Genomic DNA, 19,819 nt, shown 5'->3' on the forward strand with positions numbered 1-19,819 from the left:
GAATTATAAAATTGCTGAAGAGACCGTGGGCAGGGACATCTTCAGCTGTCCCAGGTGGCTCAAAGCCCCAGTGTCCTGGCTTTGGACACTTCCAGGGATCCAGGGGCAGCTACAGCTGCTCTGGGAATCTGTTTCAGGGCCTCCCTACCCTCACAGGGATGAATTTCTTCCTAAAATATCTGTCTGTGCAGCAGCAACCACATCTCCCAGCATCTCTGCTCCCAGAAAAACTTCAAGACCCCTCGGAAGGGGACCTGACTTGACTCTTCTGTGGAGCTTCCCTGCTGCCAAAGCCAGCAGCTGGCAGAGCTGTGGGTTTTAACTGCATTCTCCTCATCCTCATGACAAGGAAATAGAGCTCCTCTTATCCCCAGCACACTCCTACCTAATTGAGAAGGATCTGCTGAGGTCTCCTGGGAGAAACCTGCAATCTGAGGTTGCTCCTGGCCAGTATTTGCATTAAAATCCACAATTGTTGCCTGTATTTTATGCAGAAATCTCACTTAATGTGCTTGAAGAAGAAACCCAGCCATTTCTACACAGAACATTTGCTTATTGATTATTTTGCTACGCATTTGTTGACGCCACAATTCCGTCTTCCACGGGAGAAAGAGGAAGAACAAAGGAAAAACAACACATCGAGTCTGAGGGGAGAATTCCTGATTCTGCTTGGGAATGGGAGCTGAGCAAGCAGAAAACAAAACCTTCTGTAGAAATACATCCCAGATGTAGCTCCAAATCATTAATCAGCAAAACTCAGTAGGATTTGATAGAGAAGATTTGTTAAGGGATCCTGTCTGTTGGACACAAGTTTCACTAATCCAGGGCCCTCGTGAGCAATTCCTATTTTTGAATTAATGAATAATGTGCACAATGTTTGATAAGCTGCCTCCACCAAGCCACACAAGCACAGAATGTACAATCCTAATTAGCTGCTTTGCCCAGCTACTTAAAATGTTTTGCACATGCCAGCAAATGTAAATACACAATTAGGACATGCTTAGTTAAAAGGCAAAGCAAGATAAAGTACAACTATTATTAGCCAGAACAAAAATCTTCATGATCTTCATCATAGCCAGGGCTAATTAGGTTGGTAAAATGTGCAAATGAGCTCAGCTGATTGTTTAGGGTTTGAAAAGCAGTGCCAGGCTGGGAAGTCCAGCACTGAGTGTGTTGAGGGGTGGGTTTGTGATTATTGTTTCTGGGAGCTGCTGTCTGCACAACTGTGAAAATAATCAGCATTAGGAGGTTGTGTTAACAGGAATTGGGAAAGCAGTCACAGGAGATCTTCATGGCAGATGAACCCCAAAAAATGTCAATGGTATCAGCTGGTTTGTGTGGCTGGGTGTCTTTCTACTTATATTTGGGGAGTAAATAAAATTCAGCTCGTTGTCAGCTTGGTTTAATGAATTAAGTTTGAGGGGGAAAATGGGAAATGTGTTTTTTCTTTCTCTCTTTGAGCATTTGCCCATTTCCTATCTCAAAACCCTGCATTTCCCAGTGCTCCAGATTGTCTGGGATTAGGAAATGCTTCATGAGATAGTGCCAGAGAAGATAAAGAGGAACTTTCTTCCAGGGAATTTGAAGCATCCTGCACTGCTGTGGATGTTTTGCTTTCAGGTTGGAGATGATTCCCCTCAAACTGAAACACAAGGTCTGCTACAGCAGCCTGACAACTTCTTTGCTGTCAAACACACACCAGGAGCTAATTAAAAGAGAGGCTCTTTAATTTCCACTGCAAATGTTTCAGTGTTTATCTGAAGGCTGCTTTTGCAGCTCCAATTGGTCCTGCTTCTCCCAGGAATGTGCACCCAAAATTTGTCCACCTAAATTCTTCAACTAACTGTGGACACCTGGTGGGGTTGGTCAGCGTGACACCAAAGTCACCAGCAGAACCCTGATCCAAGACTCTGCTGGTTCTCTCTGTGCAACTTGGTGGCCTTTTGGGTCTGTCCCTGTGAGGGCCATCAGCAGCTGGGATTCCTGGAGGAAGAAGCAGGAATGTTGTGTAAATAAATAAGTGGAGGCAAAGCAGAGACCACCACTCGTCCCCACAGTGAAAGCACTGGGGATTACCTTTCAAGCAAATTCATATTTACAGTCATGGCATTGTTAAAGCTATCTTTAATTACAGAAAATAAAATACTAATAAAGCTTAATTAGTGTTTCCTCTCTCCCTCCCTTTCTTCACGTCCTCGTGTGAATTTTAATTGCGGCTTCTTTCCCACCCCCCTCCAAATCCAAGGAGGCTCCAGCAAAGCCAGAGAGGAGCAGTTGGGAGTAGTCTGATCCCAGTCCAGATAGGCTGGGTTTGCCTCATTAAGCTTGCCTGCAAGCCTAACAAGCTGATTAAAGCTGAGCCCATTCTCAATTTACAGGCACTCGGCGTCTGTGGGATATGAGACACCAAAAAAGCCGCCTGTGTCCCTGATCCTTTAACTGCATGTCAGAGCGGCGTGATGAGCGAGGTTTCATCTTTCTCGAGGTGTTGCCAGGTGCTAATTAGCCTCGGGACCTTGTACAAAGGGAGAAAGTACAGGAAAAGATTTCAATGGAGAGTGGTTTCTTGCCCACCGTGTAGAACTCAGCCCTGCAGGAGTCTGTGGAATTTATTCCCATTTTGTGCTTTTTCCAGGCATGGACTCTGCACTTATTAACAGAAGTACCTGTTGCTGATTGAGTGGATATTTTAGCAGGCTGAATTTCCACATTCCCTCTCCAGAGCTGTGTATAACATCCCCAAAGCAGAGGGAAGACAGAGCAATGTTTAAACCCCCTCTGTTTTTTGGCTCAGTTAAGGAAAACTTCCATCCTGGACCTGATAACTGGTTTATTAGAGCACTCTAAAACAATAAGAGAGCACAGCAAGTTCCCCAGTCCCAGGGGAAAGTGGGCAGGGCTGGAGCAAGCCACAGCTTCTCGTGTCCCAGCTTCCATTCAGTCCCGGTGTCGTAATGGAAAGCGGTGGGAATGTCCTTGATTCCCCGATAGCCTCAGCCCTACGTGCTCCAGCCTTTCTAATAAAGGCCTTTGGGAAAATGCGTGTGGATTTGGCCTAGGCAGACACCCCGTTTTTATTTGTTTTTTTTCTGTTTTGCTGTTCCATTGGCGGCGAGGGAAGGAAGTGGTGGGAGAGCGGAGTCGGTGCCTGGCCACAGGGGCCCGGCCACTCACAGCATTCCCAGACTCCCTGGGATGGTCATACCCTTGGCAGGCTGCTGGATGCTGTGGGCTCACCTAAAAGTGCTTCTGGCTGCTGTCAAAGCCTTCCCAACATGCAGAGAGTCTTGTTTGTGGATAGCCAACCCTTCTTTTATCCCATTTCCGACTGTTCCGTTACCCCGGGCGCTCTTGGAACTGCGTAATCACCATCAATTCCTTCTTTGGGGGGATTGCATCCAAAGCTTTTGGGATTTTTCAGGTCATGTGTGCCAGACCTCAAAGTGACCTTAGCTAACAATCCCTTGTTTCTCTTCCTCTTTCATGTACTTACTTTCCAGGATCAATCTCTTTCCAACAATAATATTAATGTTGGCAGCCTGTCCCACTCTGGTGTGTGTCTGGAGCAGAGAGGAGAAGGACAAAGCTCCCTGTCTTTAAAACTTGAAAGCACTCCTCTTCCAGCCACACTTGGGGCCTTTTCTTTGCATTTGTTTTATTTCTAAGCTGAAGATTGAGGGTTTTGTTGTAAGAGAATCCTGTGCCCAGCACCAGTGACTGGTGCAGAATCCATCAGGGCTTTGCTGGGTTTGTTCCCATCACTTTTGATGTTCCTCACACATGAAGGGGGATTTATAGAGCTTGTTCCCATCACCTTCTGATATTCCTGACAAAAAGGGCAATTCAGAACCAGGAGCATTAATACACAATGACTTTGTTTCAACTTTTATTTGTCCAGTGCATTCTGTGTTAAAAAATAAATCACAAAATAAGTAAAGTGCAGAATAATGCACAGACAGGGGAGCAGAGTGGGACAGAAATGGGAGGAGAGGCTGGTCCTGGAATGCTGTGCTCTGTTCTGATGGCTGCAGCCAGAAGCAGCAGCTGGAAGCGACTGATTATAAAATTATAGCAAGAAATTAGATGGACCCATTTAATAGCAGGGAGAAATTCCTGCAGGAGTGAGGAGACCTTTTATCACCTCAGAGCAAGGCTGGATGCATTTCCAGACGATATTCCAGGCTCAAAGCCTGGACTCCACGAGCTACGAATGGAGCAAAGGGACCAAGCTAAGTGAAAGTTCACCTCTCACCTTAAACTTTCCTGAATCAGGAATAGAGAATTATTTCTTGGAATGAACAAGCTCGATGATAATTTTACAGACCTGCCTGGACTGCAGGGTGAGTGTGACATTACCCCAAAATTTATTTCCAGTGAAAAGAGGCAGCCAAGCTCTGTTTGCACACAGGGGTTCTGACAAGACCCTGCAGGGCAAGAGGTGCAGCTTTGTGCCTCGTTCAGTAGGAATTTATCCTGCAGTGAAAAGGGAAAGGATGTGGGCTCTAAACCCCACTGGGGGAGAAGATTCCCTGTTAGTAACAGCACCTTGTGTATTCACTGTGCACAACAAACGATGAACAAGACCATCAAAGAATTTGTTTCCGTTCAAGAGAGAGGGGGAAATGTGGGAAATGGATTTGTAGAGAATTCTCAAAGCCTGACAGAAGGCTCACACAGTCTGCATCTATATGCAAACCTTGAGACAAGAAATACTAACTTAGAAATACATAGAATAAGACAAACATTGGTGAGAGAGAAATGGAGCCAGAAACAAGATTCAAAGGATGGCCTTGCAAATAAGACTGGGTACTTTGGGGAAATAGAACTATGAAAGAGGCATTGTAGTGGGACCCACGAAGGGTAATTTCAGATGATTGGCTTTAAAGCCTTTACAACATAGCGTAGCAAAAATGAATAAGCCAAGAAACGCTTATAATATATTGCAACTAAAAAATAGTCAGCTTCTGATTGTGATGTCGTGAATTATAACATCTGTGTTGTCTCACCTTTCACATGAGACTGAAAATGGAATAAAAGTTTTTAAAACACCTCTTAGTTTGAGAGTTTTTGACATCTCTAAGTCAAAAACCCCCATAATCCACCACCCTGGTCCCTTTTCCCCATCACCAAACCCTTCCAAACCTCGCTGGACACGATCCCCGCTCCTCGGGAAGCATGGGTCCCATCGTGCCCAGGATGGAGAGCGCTGCTGTCGCTTGTCACCATCCCCGTTTTGGTGATTTAACAACAGGAACTGCTCCGTGCCGGCTGTGATGGCAGAGATAAGAGCGGGGCAGGGCGGGCAGCAGAGGCGATGTTCCGTTTGCAGAGGGCAGGGCAGGGCAGGAAGGGTGAGACAGAAGCGTTAGCGCTCCATTCTCTTATCTGACAGCTGGAATTGGGCTTTTCTTTTCGTTTTCCCCATTGACAAACACTGCTCTTCATTTTTCCCGTTGACAAACACTGCTCTTCATTTTTCCCGTTGACAAACACTGCTTTTCTTGCTCTTCCCCTCTCGGGAAAAGCTGATTGCCATCCTCCTTCCCTCCCTCTCCACCCAAACACCGCACGGCGCAGATGTTCCAGCTGCCACCAGCCCCAGCGCTGCCCAGGCTTCTCCAACATCATCCAGGCTCTGCATCCCGACTTTTGGGGAGAAATCACCCTGTCTGGCCTTTTGCAAGTGTTTATCCCCATCACCTCAGCAAGCCTGAGCTTTTTTCCCTGCCCGTGGTGCTCTGCTTTCTGATGCTGCTGTACAGTAAAGGGCCTTATCCAAGCCGTGTTTATTTATGAGAGACTTTTATTTAGGAGGAAAAAAAGATACTTTTAAGACAAAACAGATTTTGAGGGCAGTAAATCACTCGGTGTCTTTCTATCTAGAGGTTGCTTATCCCCTGGTGTTAAATAAATGAGGTCTTTTAGCCTTTTCTAGCAACTGCCTTGTTCTGGGCTGCTGCTGCCCTCCCAATCCAAGGGATGCCTCACACCCAGCTGGGACTCGGCAGCAATTTCAGTTTGGCTGGACCTTGAAATTAGCCCCTACCCTCGTGATTGAGTTGTCAGCATCTGCTGAGGGATCATTTATTGTGCTGTCCCTTCCCATTCAGACAGGAAAGCCTCACACAATAAGTTCACCTCGTGGAAAAGGTCATGCCCAGAGTTCACAGAACACTGTCTGTATCCCTTTATTTACTGCTTATGCCCACCCCGTAAGCCACAAGACAGGGGAAGACAGTTAAAAATACTCTGCTTTGGCACATTCCCCCTGATTTGGCAGAATTTGGGCTGAGGCTTTTGTATTTATGTGAAAAAGCAGGACAAAGCTCAGCTGGATTTCCCTGAGAGCCCCGAAACAGAATCAGTGCAGGATTTATAGCTCTGCATGCAGCCCATAAATCAGTTGAGGGGAACTTTAAACCCAACCCAGGTTTGCCAGGACAGCCTGGCAGCCCCAGACTGATTCACAGAGCCTTGTGCCCTGTTCCTGCCCTGCCACTGGTTTTCCACATCCCATCCTTTTGCCTCCATAGCTGCAACACCTCCTGTTTCCCTGTGTACTGTCCCCAGCGTCCCACATCAGCGATGTCCTGGTGTAACCGCAGGCAGAGCCGTTATCACTCGCAGCAAACGGTTCTTTCCCCTCCATGTATTTTTATTTTTGAGTGTCAGATGTGGAAAACCCAACAGGATGATCACTCAGCGTGTACCTTGTGTCTGCTGCCTGCTGGGAAGTCACAGCAGAAATGACAAATGAGAGAGGGAGGAATTCAGCAAACACCAAATGGCTCAAAAGGCAGCGGGGCAAAGCAAGTCCAACCCTTGCTGTGGTTTTGCTGGTCTTGATAGAGCTGCAAAACCAAGAGACAAATACTCAGATGTTCCACTGGTTTGTCAGCAGGCAATTGGTAAAAATCTTTTAGCACTTTTCCTTGAAGAATGATGATTTTTTTTTTCTTGCCACAGAACTCCTGTGGGCACGACGAGGCGTTCCCCAAAGAGCCCTGATGATCTCATCCCGGGAAACCTTTATCCCAAGCAGTGCTCCCTGCTCCCAGCACAATTGCTGGATGATTCTCCCTTTGCTCTGGCATCTACCAAGGTGTCTTGGTTTGAAAAGACAGGTATCTGCTAAAGAGGGAACATGGGACACTCAGAATTCCAGGTGCTCCATGCGGCGGTATTTGTTTTTTCCCCTGTATTCTGCTTGAAACAGCTTTTGAATCCAATGTGCAGCAATATCTGACAGCCACCAAAGGGGACTCACATCCTGGAGTGATGCCAGATCTCAGAATTACAGGAATTCTTCGTGTGCACAGTGTCCTTAGCAAAGCTGTGAGACCACAGGGATAATTTTCCTTCTTGTAAATTCAGCCCTAATCACAATTTTCCAAATTTGGAGTGGTCACAAAAGGCAAAAAGAGAAAGACATAAACTTTAAAATGACCTGGAGAAAAGAGATCAGAAGGGTACAGAAGTGTGAGAGGAAAAAAAAATAACGCTAAAAGGAAAAATAATGTTTGAAGGAAAAATAATGTTAAAAGGAAAAATAATGTTTAAAGGAAAAATATTAAAAGGGTGGGATACTGGTGGTCCAACAGCAGGATAAAAGGATGTAACCACATTGCAACACTCAGTGTAATATTTTAATTTTCACCTCATCTTCAAGCTGCCTCTGGTTTCAGTCACCATCCACCAGAAATACCCTGGAATTAACTCTGTTGTGGTATTTTCAGTAGTAGAAACACTTTCCTCTGAAATGAAGTCCTCCAAGAACAGCTCTGGTGATCCCATTCAGAGGAAGACAGATTTATTCCTGTGTTCACTGCTGTCAGTGGGATCTGCAGCTCCTGTCTTTATCCCAATTAATTTTGTCTCCTGGTGTTTACGCAGGTTTGTGTTGCAGGCACTGGAAGGTTCCACAATCCCTGCTTGGGGCAAGATAATTTCGTGTCCTTCTGAAGCCTCGGAAGGTACAGCAGGACCCCTGGAGCCCAGAGCACTCCCTGAACCACGTGTGAGAATGATGATCCCTCATTTGCCCTGCCCGGCAGTTTTCGTTTGCATTCCAAGCATGATTTGATGCAGGACTCTGGAATTTCTCATTAACTGGGCTACAACCATTTCTAGGAGTTTCTGAGGTGTTTTGCAAATATTTGCAGCTGGGGCATGTGGCAAAAAGGGGTTGAAGGGAGACGTAATTGATGTCTACTCAGTAACACTCATTCGTCAAAGGATAATTGTGCTAATCAAAATTTTAGCCATAAGTCATGTCCATCCCACAGATGGAGGCCCCATCCCAAGTGTCCAAGGCCAGGCTGGATGGGGCTTGGAGCCACCTGGGATGGTGGAAGGTGTCCCTGTGCAACTGGATAATCTTTAAAGTCCCATCCCACCTGAACAATTCCGCAATTCTCTCTCTGTATCCCCACAAATACTCATATTTGAACCAGCTATTCCTCACCTTCAGCTTGAGTGGTGAAACACAACAAACCCCACAAGAAAACCCATTCCCACCTGTTAATTTTGAAGCAGAGAAGCTTCCAGGAGGACTCAAATTGCGAACAAAGTTGTTTTCTCCTTGAGGAGTGAGGAGGTGAAACTTATCCCTTGCAGCTGCCTCAGTCAATTCCCTTGCAGGCACGTTCACCTGGCTCCTGCTGCAGCTCAGAGCTGGCACTGCCCCCCTGGCACTGCCTGGGATAAATTTGAGCCCAGCTCAGGGGGGACGAGCCCATCCCAGGCTTCTCTTGGAAAAGGGATGATGGCTCAGCCCTAAAGAAAAGAATCTGAATCACAATAGAGGCTGCTGGAGGGAGGGCTTTACAAAGCATTTGCTGTTTCTAATTTTGGTAAGGAAATAGGCAATTACTGCCTTAAAAAATTAAATGTCATGTCATTTCAAACTCTCTTTGTTTCTCATAAACATCTTGCAACTCGTGGCAGAGGTTGCTGGAAATCTCCCCTGATGGCAGTGCCATGTTGGCCAAGAGATGTTTGATTGGTGCTCCAGCCTTCTCTTCATGTGGGTTGGACTGGTCTGTAGTCAGATCATAAAATCATCTGCTCAATTTAGCTTCAAAATGTAAATTTGAGTGGATCAGTGTTCATTTTATAGCAGCTTTACCTCATCCATGCAGAGAGGCAGCTAAAACCAGGTTTGGCCAGCACTAAGTCACCATTTGCCAGCTGACTTCAGCAGAGGGAGCCTGGAATTTTGACATGTGTGTCCCCAGGCTTTGGCTGAGATCCAGCTCTACCTGCACCCCAGAGGGGCTGGGTGGGTCAGGGTGTACTCAGGTTTGCACACCCTGGGGTCTGAGTCACCTCCATGCTTCTCCAGGTTGGAATTTCTGAGGTAAAACATGATCTGTAGGCTGGGCTTAAATAACTGCACAGATATCTGGGCATCAGGCTGTCTAGAATTTGTCCCAGAAGGGTGAATTGATCCCTAACCCAGTTCCATGTGGACTTTCTGCCACTTCACGGGATCTGCAGTTACAGCTCCCTGGTGAGCTGGGAATGACACCCACTGGACACTGAGCACCAAAACCTGCAGTCAGATTTTCCCTAAAGGATGTCCCAAAGCCACTGCTGCTTTCCAGAGGGAATTCTAGGCTTAAATCCCAATTTTCTGATTGAACTCACTGGTCTCAAAGCCAAGCAGAAACTCCACCACTTTTACCTGTGCTGTTGGCCCAAACTCATAAAAGATCACTTCCTTGGAAGTTGATGTCTCATCAAAGGAATTCTGCCGTGACTGTTGTGCCTTTCATCCTGCAGAGTTCCAGTTTGGACAGTGACAGGGAATGCTTTATTCCTAGATCAGATCCTTTATTCCTAGAAATCTGTGAGGTTTGAAGACAGGGAATTGAAAGGCAAATGGGTGTCTCCCACCGTGCCGTGCTCCCGTGGGCTGGAGCTTCCTTAATTTTTAATGTTCATTGGAAAACTCCACCATGTGTCACTTTGACATCTCCATGGTTTTATCAGACCCTGGGAGAGTCAGCAGTGGTGGGACAGGGTCACCCAGATGGACACAGGCGTTTGTGCCAGAGCCCAGCTCAGCTGTCCCCGCTGATCCAGCCCGCCTGGGGCAGAGGGAATTCATTACAAAGCTTGGGAAGAAAAGTCAATAACAGGGTTGAAACATTCCCACAGGTTTCCCTTGAACGAGATCTCCCGGAGAACTTGTGCCGATGGTGAAATGCGGTGCCAGGTGAGATTTTATCAATAATTACAGGTGCCCAGACTTCAGCCAGCTCTTGGTAAGCTCCATGAGGTCATGGATGAATGGGCTCCAAGGAAAAAAAAAGCAACACAGATGATTTTCTCCAACAGATTCACTGTGATAAGCACATTCCAGTGACTCAGTGCAGAGCGAGGAGGTGCTGGATTTTTCACATCCATTAAAAAATCATGTAGCACAGAAAAATCCAATAATGCCTTTTTTTTTTTTGTCCACTGCTTGTATTTAAAATTAAATATAATTAATAGGAAATCTGTGGGCAGGGACTGTACATTACCCAAGAGTGCTCTGCCCATGAGGTCACACTTTGTAGTGTGACAGGAAAGAAAAAAAAATTAATAAAATTGCTCTTCCAGTCGGTTCTGAGGCAAGTCCTGAGTGACCAAATTCCCTGTCCTTTGAAACCAATCCAGATCACATTGGCTGGGTCCTGGTTCAGCGTGGAATTTGTTTTTCCCATCATGTGAGAGGGAGGAAACGTCCCGTCCAAGGAGGGCGATGTCAGCTCGGACGCAAACGCGCTCGGCACGGAGGCACGAGGAGAGGGCTCAGCAGCTTGAGAGCTTTCTGCACTGCCTCGTGCACAAAACCCTCTTGGAAGGACTCACAACAAACTGAAAGCTCACTGGAAACATCTCCCTTGTTTGTTTTGGCTTCCAGAGCTTTTCTAAGTGTAATTACCAGCAGTTGAGAAATGGAGAGGGTGAAAGAATCCTTGTGGTTCGTGCTCAGGGGCGGCGGCTCGGGAGACCTGTGTTGATTTCTAACCCTTGTCACGGTGTCACAGCAGGAAAAAGAGATTTAATTTATCTGCAGGTCAATTTGAACAAGCAGGGATGAGGGCTGCCCTGCAGCAGCAGCTCCTGGCACTGAGGTGAACCCTCTATGTCCTGCTGATTTAATAGAATTCAGGCAGACATATATATATAATTATACATCCATTTTTAAGGGTTTCCAGTGCTTATATATCAATATATAAACCTCTCTTGACAGCACCATGCTGCTTCAGAGGGGGAAAATCCCCCATTCCTGCACACAGCTGCACACCCCTTTAAACCAGCGGATGGGAATGGATTTGTGCCCTGCAAGGACCAACATCTTCATTAAGATCCCTGTTTGCTGGGCAGTGACAAATCTTTCCCTCAGAACTCGGTGATTAAGGTTTAATTTTATTCCGGATTATGGGCAGCTCCACTTGCAAAGCAGCCCTGGGCCAAGGTTGGGCACATATTGCCTGGAAATGAACGTTCCTCCCCAAAGTGCTTAAGCAGCTTTGGATAAGAAATGATGGTTTGGGGAAGATTAGGAGCATAAGAAAGATCTCCAGGCTAAGAGGACGTTCAGAGAAAGTGCCATCGTGGGTTCAGGAAGAAATGTTGAGGGCCTGAGGCTTCCAAATTGCTTGGGAGAGTTGGAGGAAGATGGTGGGAAAAGGATAGGTTGGTGAAGGTGGTGGATTTACAGATGGAGAAGACAGCCAAATTTATGGGGATGAGGTGGGGGTGTGTGTTTGTAAATCATCAGCAGGGAAATTCCCAGGCTTCAATTTGCTTAGAGAACCAAATCAGCATTTCTGGAGGTTTTATGATGTGTCAGCAACCAGGAGCATCACTTGAGATGAAGTTTAGGTGTCATCTTAAACACAGTGGGGAATAAAATCTGTCCTGCCCAGCCCAAGAGCTGAGTTTGGAAGGCAGACAGAGGGCTGAAGGAGAAGGAGAGGTAAAGGAGGAGAAGCCTCCCAGGCTTGGGATACAAATATTTGTCCTGATATGCAGGTCCCTGTTCCTGCAGATCCTCTCCCCTCTGCTTTCCCTCACAGGTACAGGTTTATTCTGCCAGAGAATGGTATTTAATACAAGCAGTGATGATTATTTGTTCTCAGACACATATGTTCTTCCCTCCCCTGAGAGCAGGGGGAGGAGGACAGCGATGAGAGCCGGCGAATGTTTCACCCTCGCTGCAGTGACAGCTTTGATTTGTGAAACAGCTTGGAATAAAACGCCGGTAATTTTTCATGGAAAAACCAGTGGACATAATTTTTGTGTGTCTCAAAGAGAACAGCAGAGAGCTGAAATGCCTGGACACACTATTGTGTGAGTGCCAAAATCCTGGATGGATATAAAACTCAGTGTTTTCAACCCAGAGAAATAACATTACAATCATCCCCGGTTAAGCAGATTCTGCTTGTTTATTGTTTTCCAGTATCTGCAGCTCTGCTCATCAATTTTTCACATTATTCCTTGGCTGTTTCCTCATGTTCTGTCTCTTTGCTGGTTTGATGTTTTGTTCTCTGGAGATTTCTTCCATAAATTTTTATTATTTCCTCCGAGAAATCTTTTTTTATGATTCCCAGTAAGAGCTGGGACTGTGATATGGTGGAGGAAGAGGAGAAAGCTGGGCAGTGGAAACTCCTTTAACTTAATGCCATGGAAAAACCCCTCTGGCTCCCTGTCAGCCAAAGAAGGTCAAAGGCAGTCCGAGCCGCAGCTGTGCCAATGGATCCTAAATCCAGTATTTAATATCGATCTCCAGCTTCATAAACACCACCCTGACAGTGCTGACAGCAGCCCTGACATCAGCGTGATGACACAGGGCACAAAAATGACTTCACACTGCCAGCTCTGCTCCCAGACAGCATGGGAACAGTGCTGGGAAAGAGCTTTTGTTTAATTAGTTATTGGTAATGAGTTTTGGTTAAAGGATGAGGTGGGACTGAGGGGAGCAAAGCTGGGCTGGCTCAGTGCTTGGGGCAGGGGATGTTTGACAGCGCTGGTGCAGGGCTTTAAAGCAGGGGTTTAAAGCAAACTTTGGGCTCACCTTGGCTGTGGGAGGAGGTTTTCCAGGCCCAGCCAACACCAGCCCATCACTCAGGTGGTGATCTTCAGCTTTGGAGGAGGTCTTTGGAGATTCATCTTCAGTTTTCAAAGAGATTTATGGAGATCTATTTGCAGGTTTGAAGGAGAGTTTTGGGAATCCATCTGTATGTGATCTGGAAGGGGAAGAGAAAGGTTCCCAAGGAGCAGAGTCAGAACCTTGGTGCTGCAATCACATGGAAAACCAGACTTAGACATTCCCAAAATTGCTGGGCACATCAACACCAGCAAATCACTCAGGTGATAAACAAAAATCTTCAGCTCTGGAGCTGACCTTCAGCTTTTGAGGAAGTTTTTGGAGATTCTTTTTCAGATTTAGAGAACATTTACAGAAATTTAGCTTCAGCTTTGAAGGAGATTTTGGAAATCCATCTGATGGTGATCTGGCTGAACCCAACCCTACACAGGGGAATAGGAAGGTTCCCAAGGAGCAGAGCTGGTGCCCTGGGGCTGAAATCACATGGAAAGCCAGAGTTAGACATTCCCAAAATTGCTGGGCACATCCCTCTGAAGATTGATGGACATGGGGTGTGCTGCCATCACTGCCCTGCCAGTGCTGAGCCTGTGGATGTCCTTTCTGAATTTGATTAAAATCTAGAACCACCACCATTAAATCATCCAAAGGCCAACAGAAATCTTTAGGAAAGGGGAATGTTCCAAGTGACCACAGTGGGATTCAGGGAAATGGTTCTGAGCTGACAAGAATTCACAGGGTAACGCCGTTTTTAATAAAATGAACGGGGCAGGGAGAGAACCATCCAGACTTGACAAAATTAATTTTTACCTACCTGAATGAGCCCCACCTTCACTCCATCCATGAAAATCTGTGCCCACAGAATGAAAATAAACCCAATCCAATGGGAGCAGCATGAGCCAGACTTTGGGATTGTGTAAATAAAGCACTGAGGTGACATCACGGGGGCAGCAGGGATTTATACCAGCTGAGGATCTGGCCCATGAAGTGGGAATAACTCCTTCTGCCCTATGATTTATGCTCTCCAGTTATTGACTGCTCCAAAATAAGCCTCTGTTATAAACAACCCAGGCAGCAAAGAAGGCAATTGTGCCTTAATGAGCCCATGGTTCAAAGCACTGCCCTGCCACATTGACCCTCCTATAGATCAGAAATTCTCCTTGATTTAATTACCTCACAGAACCCCAGACTAGACAGCTCCAAACCTCATTTATGCCCTGATCTTGTTATTTTTTTTTTATTTTGGTGTGCTTTATAGTGATTTATAATTCAGCCAAGGGACTCTTCAGGCAGCCGAGGAGAATTGTTTAGAGGGATTTGTGTGCAATTACGTTTTTCTGAAGGAAAGAAAAAGGGAAAAAAAACACATTTTGAGACACAAACGTCTTGTCTCCTTTCCCAAGCACAAATAAAAAGCATTTCTGCCTTTTTAAGTGTAAAGGACTAGAAACTTCAAGGGTAGAATTAAGGGAATTTAAATCAGAGGCGAGACACTGGAAATGTTCCCAATTGGAAGTCCCCAATCCAGTCGTGCACGCAGCTTTCAGCAGATATTACAGGATTGTTCCACCAGGATTATCTCAACTACCAGGGTATTTATTTTCCCCTTCCAATCTGTGGCACAGAGCAGTGGAAATAATCCAGCGTTCCCTTGCATTCACCAGTGCCTCGTCCCTCCTGTCTCAGGATGAGCCTCTCATTAGATGAGCCTCAAAACATTCCCAAAAATTAATCCCAAATTAATCAAATGACCAAGATTACATCTTGATTTCTTCTGGAGCAGTGCTGAACTGCAACCAAAGGTGCAGCAAACAGCCCTGGCTCCTCTCTGCTGCTTCCCTGGCACATGAGATTCCATCTCCCACTGGCAGGGAGGGATGGGACATAAAATTACAGATTGAAACGGAATCATGGAGCAGTTTGGGCTGGAAAGGACTTTAAAGCCCATCCAGTCCCACCCCTGAGACACCTTCCACTATCCAAACCTGGCCTTGGACATTCCAGGGATGGGGCAGCCACAGCTTCTCTGGAAGTTCTGCTGCAGAGAGCACCAGAGTTGGTCATGGATCCTGCGGAGGGCTGATTCAGGTCCAGAAAGGGACCAGGACTGGCTCTGCTAGGCTGGAGGTGGTGGCTGGGTTGAGCTGGGACCTTGCATCCACCTGCCCCAGGACAGAGCAGCTCTGGCATCTCCAATGCTGTCAGATGTCAGAGCAGCTCCACAGTTTGGTGGTTGTGTTTCACCCTTCACATTCTTGTTTTGTGACACAATAGGATCACTAAAACTGCCACATTATTCCCTTTCTTCCCCTCCCTCCCCCCTTGATTAGTAGAGACACTTATTACAGCTTTAATAGGGAGAAACAAGTTCCCTCTGTCCTTTTCCAGTCCTAAAAATACAAGAGTGTTTTTTTCCAGAGGAGCTGGTGATTGAGGTTTAAATGTTCAACCAGAATACATTAAAATGCTCTAAACATCAAGGAGAAAAAGGGAGCCCTGATACTCAGAGGAAAGTGGGGTGCTTGAGCTGAGTTACAGCACTGTAATTATTGGTACTGTCAGAGCTTCAAATCTAAATTATTTTTAGGCCCCTGTCCAATCCACAAAAAGATCTCTAAAATAATTGCAAAAAGACCTCACTTGAAGACTGTTTGTTTTGGAAAAATAGAAATCTTTGCTCCATTTCAGCATATTTCATCTTGGAGAGCAGTAATATTTTATTTGTGTTGAAAGAAGGCAGGGGCTTATTCAATATTAATAAATGGTTTACAGCACGGGTTAAAGTTCTTTTCTTATTCTGCCCTGCAACCCTGCCCAGGAGGCTCCACTCCTGGGGGAGAAGATGTTTCTGCTGAAGGGAGATGAAATTAAAAGGAAATAATATTCACTGGGTGTAAATCTGCCCAAATCGAGATGTTTTCTGCTCAATATTCTGCTATGTTTTGCACATTGGTGCTAATTAGTGGTGTCAGCTAATTAAGAGCAGAATGTTAATAGGACACCTGGCAGGGCAGTGTGCTCCTGGCCAGGACAAAGGGACCTGACCCATTCCTGGTCCAGGCTCTTGGTTTGGAACCCTCTGAGCCCCAGACAGAGCCTGGGAGTTGTGCCAAAGTCACTCCATGACATTAAAGACTCAGAGTCCAGCTGGCTGTGGTCAGAGACAAGAAAGGGATGGAAAAGAGGTACCAGGAGAGAAGGAAAAGGGAAAAACCAGATCCTAAACCAGGGGGATGCACTTTATTGGATGAGCTTTAAGGTCCCTTCCATCCCAAACCATTCCATGGTTCTGTGGCTTTCCCTTGGGGAGATTTGCAGCCTGCAGGTGACAGAAGGGATTGGATTTTGGCTACTCTTGAGGATGCACAGACCCCAAAAAAAGGATTTTCTGCCCTCTTGGTGTTTTTCTTTGCTTTGTTCAGTGGAACAAAGGGGAGAAGGGAAAATGTTTGAAGTCCTGGTGGCAGTGGCTGTGGCTCAGCTCTGGCACAACCCTTCAGGCTGTTCTTGCCCCTCTGGCTCCCTGGCTTTGTGCAGAGCTGTCCCAGCAGTCCTGAGCCACATTCAGGCCACCCCTCTGGCCCTGGGAGCTGCACAGTCCTGCCAGGTGCTCTCCCCAACCCCAGGGCTGGGCTGGAGCTGGATCCCACAGCACAGGTGGGATCTGCTGCAACCACCAGGGCTTTAGGAACCAAAACCCTGCAGGGCACAGAGCTCAGCTCGGACCTTCACAGACCCCCTGACCACCAGGGTGCTGCTAATTGTGGTCACCAATATCCCTGCATCCTTCCAGAGTGGCATTCAAATGGGTGGCAATCAATCAGTGACCCGGCTGAGGGACTGGCACCTGGAGAACCATCAGCAACACAGCCTCCAGGGACAAAACCCCGAAGGAAAACAGCTCTGTGGGAAGAGAAAAATGACCCCAGTAACAACAGCAGGGAGATGAAAGGGCTGCAGGCAAGTCCTGGGCATGATGTGCCCAGGTATGATGGGAATTGTGGCTGTGGGTGTCTCGAGGGGACAGGTTTGGAGCACAGGTGTCAGGAATTCCCTGTCCCTCTGCCGTGGGATTTGCACCTCTCCCGCCTGGGCACTGCCCTGGCACCACTCGCACCCGTGCTAAGCTCAGATGCCACTGGAGTGACTCTAAAACCCAACAAAATCTGCTTTTTTATACCACAAACAGGACAGAAGGAGCAAACCCCGTGGTGGTGGACACTATTGACCACGTGTCTGGGTTTTTGATTCATTATAAGTCAACAGGAGCCAGCAGAGTTTCAGAAAGTCAGATCAGTTTCGGTGTTGTTGCTTTAAACATTCCCCAGGCCCTGCTGCAGGACCCAGAGATGCTGAGGGGAGAAAGCTCCTTCCCTTCGATCTTTTACCTCAATATTTTTTTTTAAGTGCTGCTTTTCAGGGCTCCCAGGAGCTGGGGACTCCTCTGCAGGCAGCAGCTGAGCGGGGCTGTTTATTTATAAGAGTCACCCAGAGCCACACAAAAGGTTATGGCCATGGGCCAAATGTCTTTGACATCATAGCCTGTCATTAATGGCATAAATCCTCCGTGATTTCATTTCCCACTGAGCCAACCAGCATCTCTCCCAGATTATTTCAAAGGAAAAAAAAGTCTAAACATTTACCTTCAAACCCCAAACAGATCATATCGTTCCATTCTGCTTGCCCGATATTAAATATATTCTCTTGCACATGGCATTTTTATAGCAGGTTGTGACCACTCCTGGAGCTCGTTTCAGAAGGAGATAGGCTCAGAAAGAGAAATTTTCTTATTGTTCCCTAAGGGCAAAACCAAAAAGTGACATTTCATTCAACAAAACCTTTTCTAACCACTGCACTTTGCTGTTTTAATGTATTTTTGTCCCCGAGATCTCTCTCTGAAGGAGAGAAATATTTAAAAACTTGTTCTCTGTGCCACAGCCTCTTCAGTGTGAGAATATTTAATGTGGACAGGCTGGAAAAGTTTTCCTTTTCACCATTTTTGTTCCCTTTTTTCCATCATATCCATAATATGCACGTGGTTATGTGGCAAACATTAGGAAATCACTCTGAGCATGAAAGGTCTGAATATCCCTATAATACCTGAATATTTTAATTTAAATCCTTTGGGATTTTAAGTCTTCCTCGCCTTCTGCTGATGCACTGCTTGATAAAAAGCCAGGTGGAAAATATTTTGTAATAATATCAGATAATTTTGGACCAGTCATTGCTTGTTACTGAACTGGGCCTAAAATGCCCAGGAAAAGTTTTCCAAACTAGGGCTGGCACTAAGCCTGCTGGGATAAACCAGGAATTCTACACTTTTATGCAAAAGCAGACAGTCAGAGGGTTGGGTTTGCCCTCACTTTTTGGAATATTTGCTGAAATGGCTCCAGATTGGCCCGTTTGAGATGAAAAGAGCCTGGCAGGACTCCTGCCCCCAGGGGCAAATGTCCATAAAGTCAGGGAAGCTCCCACTTATCAGCTGGCCTGCGAGGAGAAGTTAATCATCTGCAATTACAGACGGGTCCTGAGATCCAGATGAGCTCAAAGAAAGCGAATTTAGGCTCAGCCCAAGCCCAGGTCAGGTCTGGGCATTAAAGGTGATTTGCTGCAAACTCCTGGAGCTGCCTTTGCTCAGCCCCTGAGGCTCCAGGTCCCAGGGACAGGAATCCCATGGAGCATCCAGTGCCAAGGAGGCTCCCCAGGCTGGAAGGATGAATGTGAATTTTCCCAGGGCAGGAAAGAACCCTCAGGGGCGAGAGAGAGAGAGAGAGAGAGAGAGAGAGAGAGAGAGAGAAAAGCAAAGTCCCCCCAGGCTCTTCTCTGAGCAGCCTCAGAGAAGAAAGGACAGAACAGGGCTGGACATGACAGCACAAAGGTCCCCTCTGAGCCACCACTCCTGCCTCCATCCCACCTCCACCCCACACCCCAGAGCCCTCACCGCCACCAAAGAACAGCAGAAGGACCTCCAGCATACCTGAGGAAATAAAAATTGGCCGTTTCCGCCTTTTTTTTGGAGCGGGCTGGAATCTCAGGAGGCACCAGCGAGCGAGCGCTCCCCGGCCGTGCTGACAGCGGGGCTGTGTCAGAGCTCTCCTGTGAGAGCCAGAGTTAAAATATTCCTGCAAAGCACCAGTAGCTTCATTCTTATGACTAACACATCCCAAAGGTGCCATAACATGCACGGAGGCAGGGAATTCTGGGGTGCTGGAAGGAGTACAGCGAGAGGAGGAGCTGCAGGCCAGAGGTTCTGAGGAAAGCCAGCGAGTTCTTTTTCCACAATTTATCATCCTGCTTTTACTCCGCTCCTCTGAGTGCACAGATGAAAAGTCCCACAACTCCAGCACGAACTGAGCCAGCCAAGAAAAAGAAAAGCAGCCTGCTCTGCTGCCCAGGGCAGATTATGGCTATTTGTTAATGTTTTTTGATACGTGGAGGAGACAAATTTCAAGGAAGGAATGTGGTCATCTCCTATCAGAGACAGAATCTGCACTGCTGGAACTGAGTGTGTCTCGTGCTGGGGGCAGGCAGGGGCTGGGGTGGAATGTGGGTGGTTTTTGGCACAAGTCACACAGTGCAGGGCTTCTTTCTGGGTAACTTGTGGGCTCTCACAGCACTGCTGGAAATAGTCACTGAACGGTTTGGGTTGGAAGGGACATGAAAGATGATCTTGTTTCACCCCCTGCCATGGACAGGGACACTTCCACTGTCCCAGGCTGC

At 46.8% G+C, this 19,819-nt stretch overlaps 1 long non-coding RNA gene across 3 annotated transcripts; it reads right to left on the reverse strand.

The window, feature by feature from the left end:
• Nucleotides 1–532: 532 nt before the first annotated feature.
• Nucleotides 533–19,275, reverse strand: LOC137485457 (uncharacterized). Of its 3 annotated transcripts, none has more exons than XR_011005314.1 (3): nt 19,077–19,275; nt 17,743–17,896; nt 533–1,983 (listed from the first exon to the last, which is right to left on the reverse strand). It is a non-coding gene; the product is annotated as an uncharacterized lncRNA (long non-coding RNA). The 3 variants fall into 3 exon arrangements; XR_011005316.1 differs by lacking the exon at nt 533–1,983 and adding an exon at nt 13,247–13,291; XR_011005315.1 differs by lacking the exon at nt 533–1,983 and adding an exon at nt 13,513–14,436.
• Between the last annotated feature and the right edge of the window lie 544 nt (nt 19,276–19,819).

The sequence above is a fragment of the Anomalospiza imberbis genome, chromosome 19 (genome assembly GCF_031753505.1).
Source record: "Anomalospiza imberbis isolate Cuckoo-Finch-1a 21T00152 chromosome 19, ASM3175350v1, whole genome shotgun sequence".
Taxonomy (NCBI): domain Eukaryota; kingdom Metazoa; phylum Chordata; class Aves; order Passeriformes; family Viduidae; genus Anomalospiza; species Anomalospiza imberbis.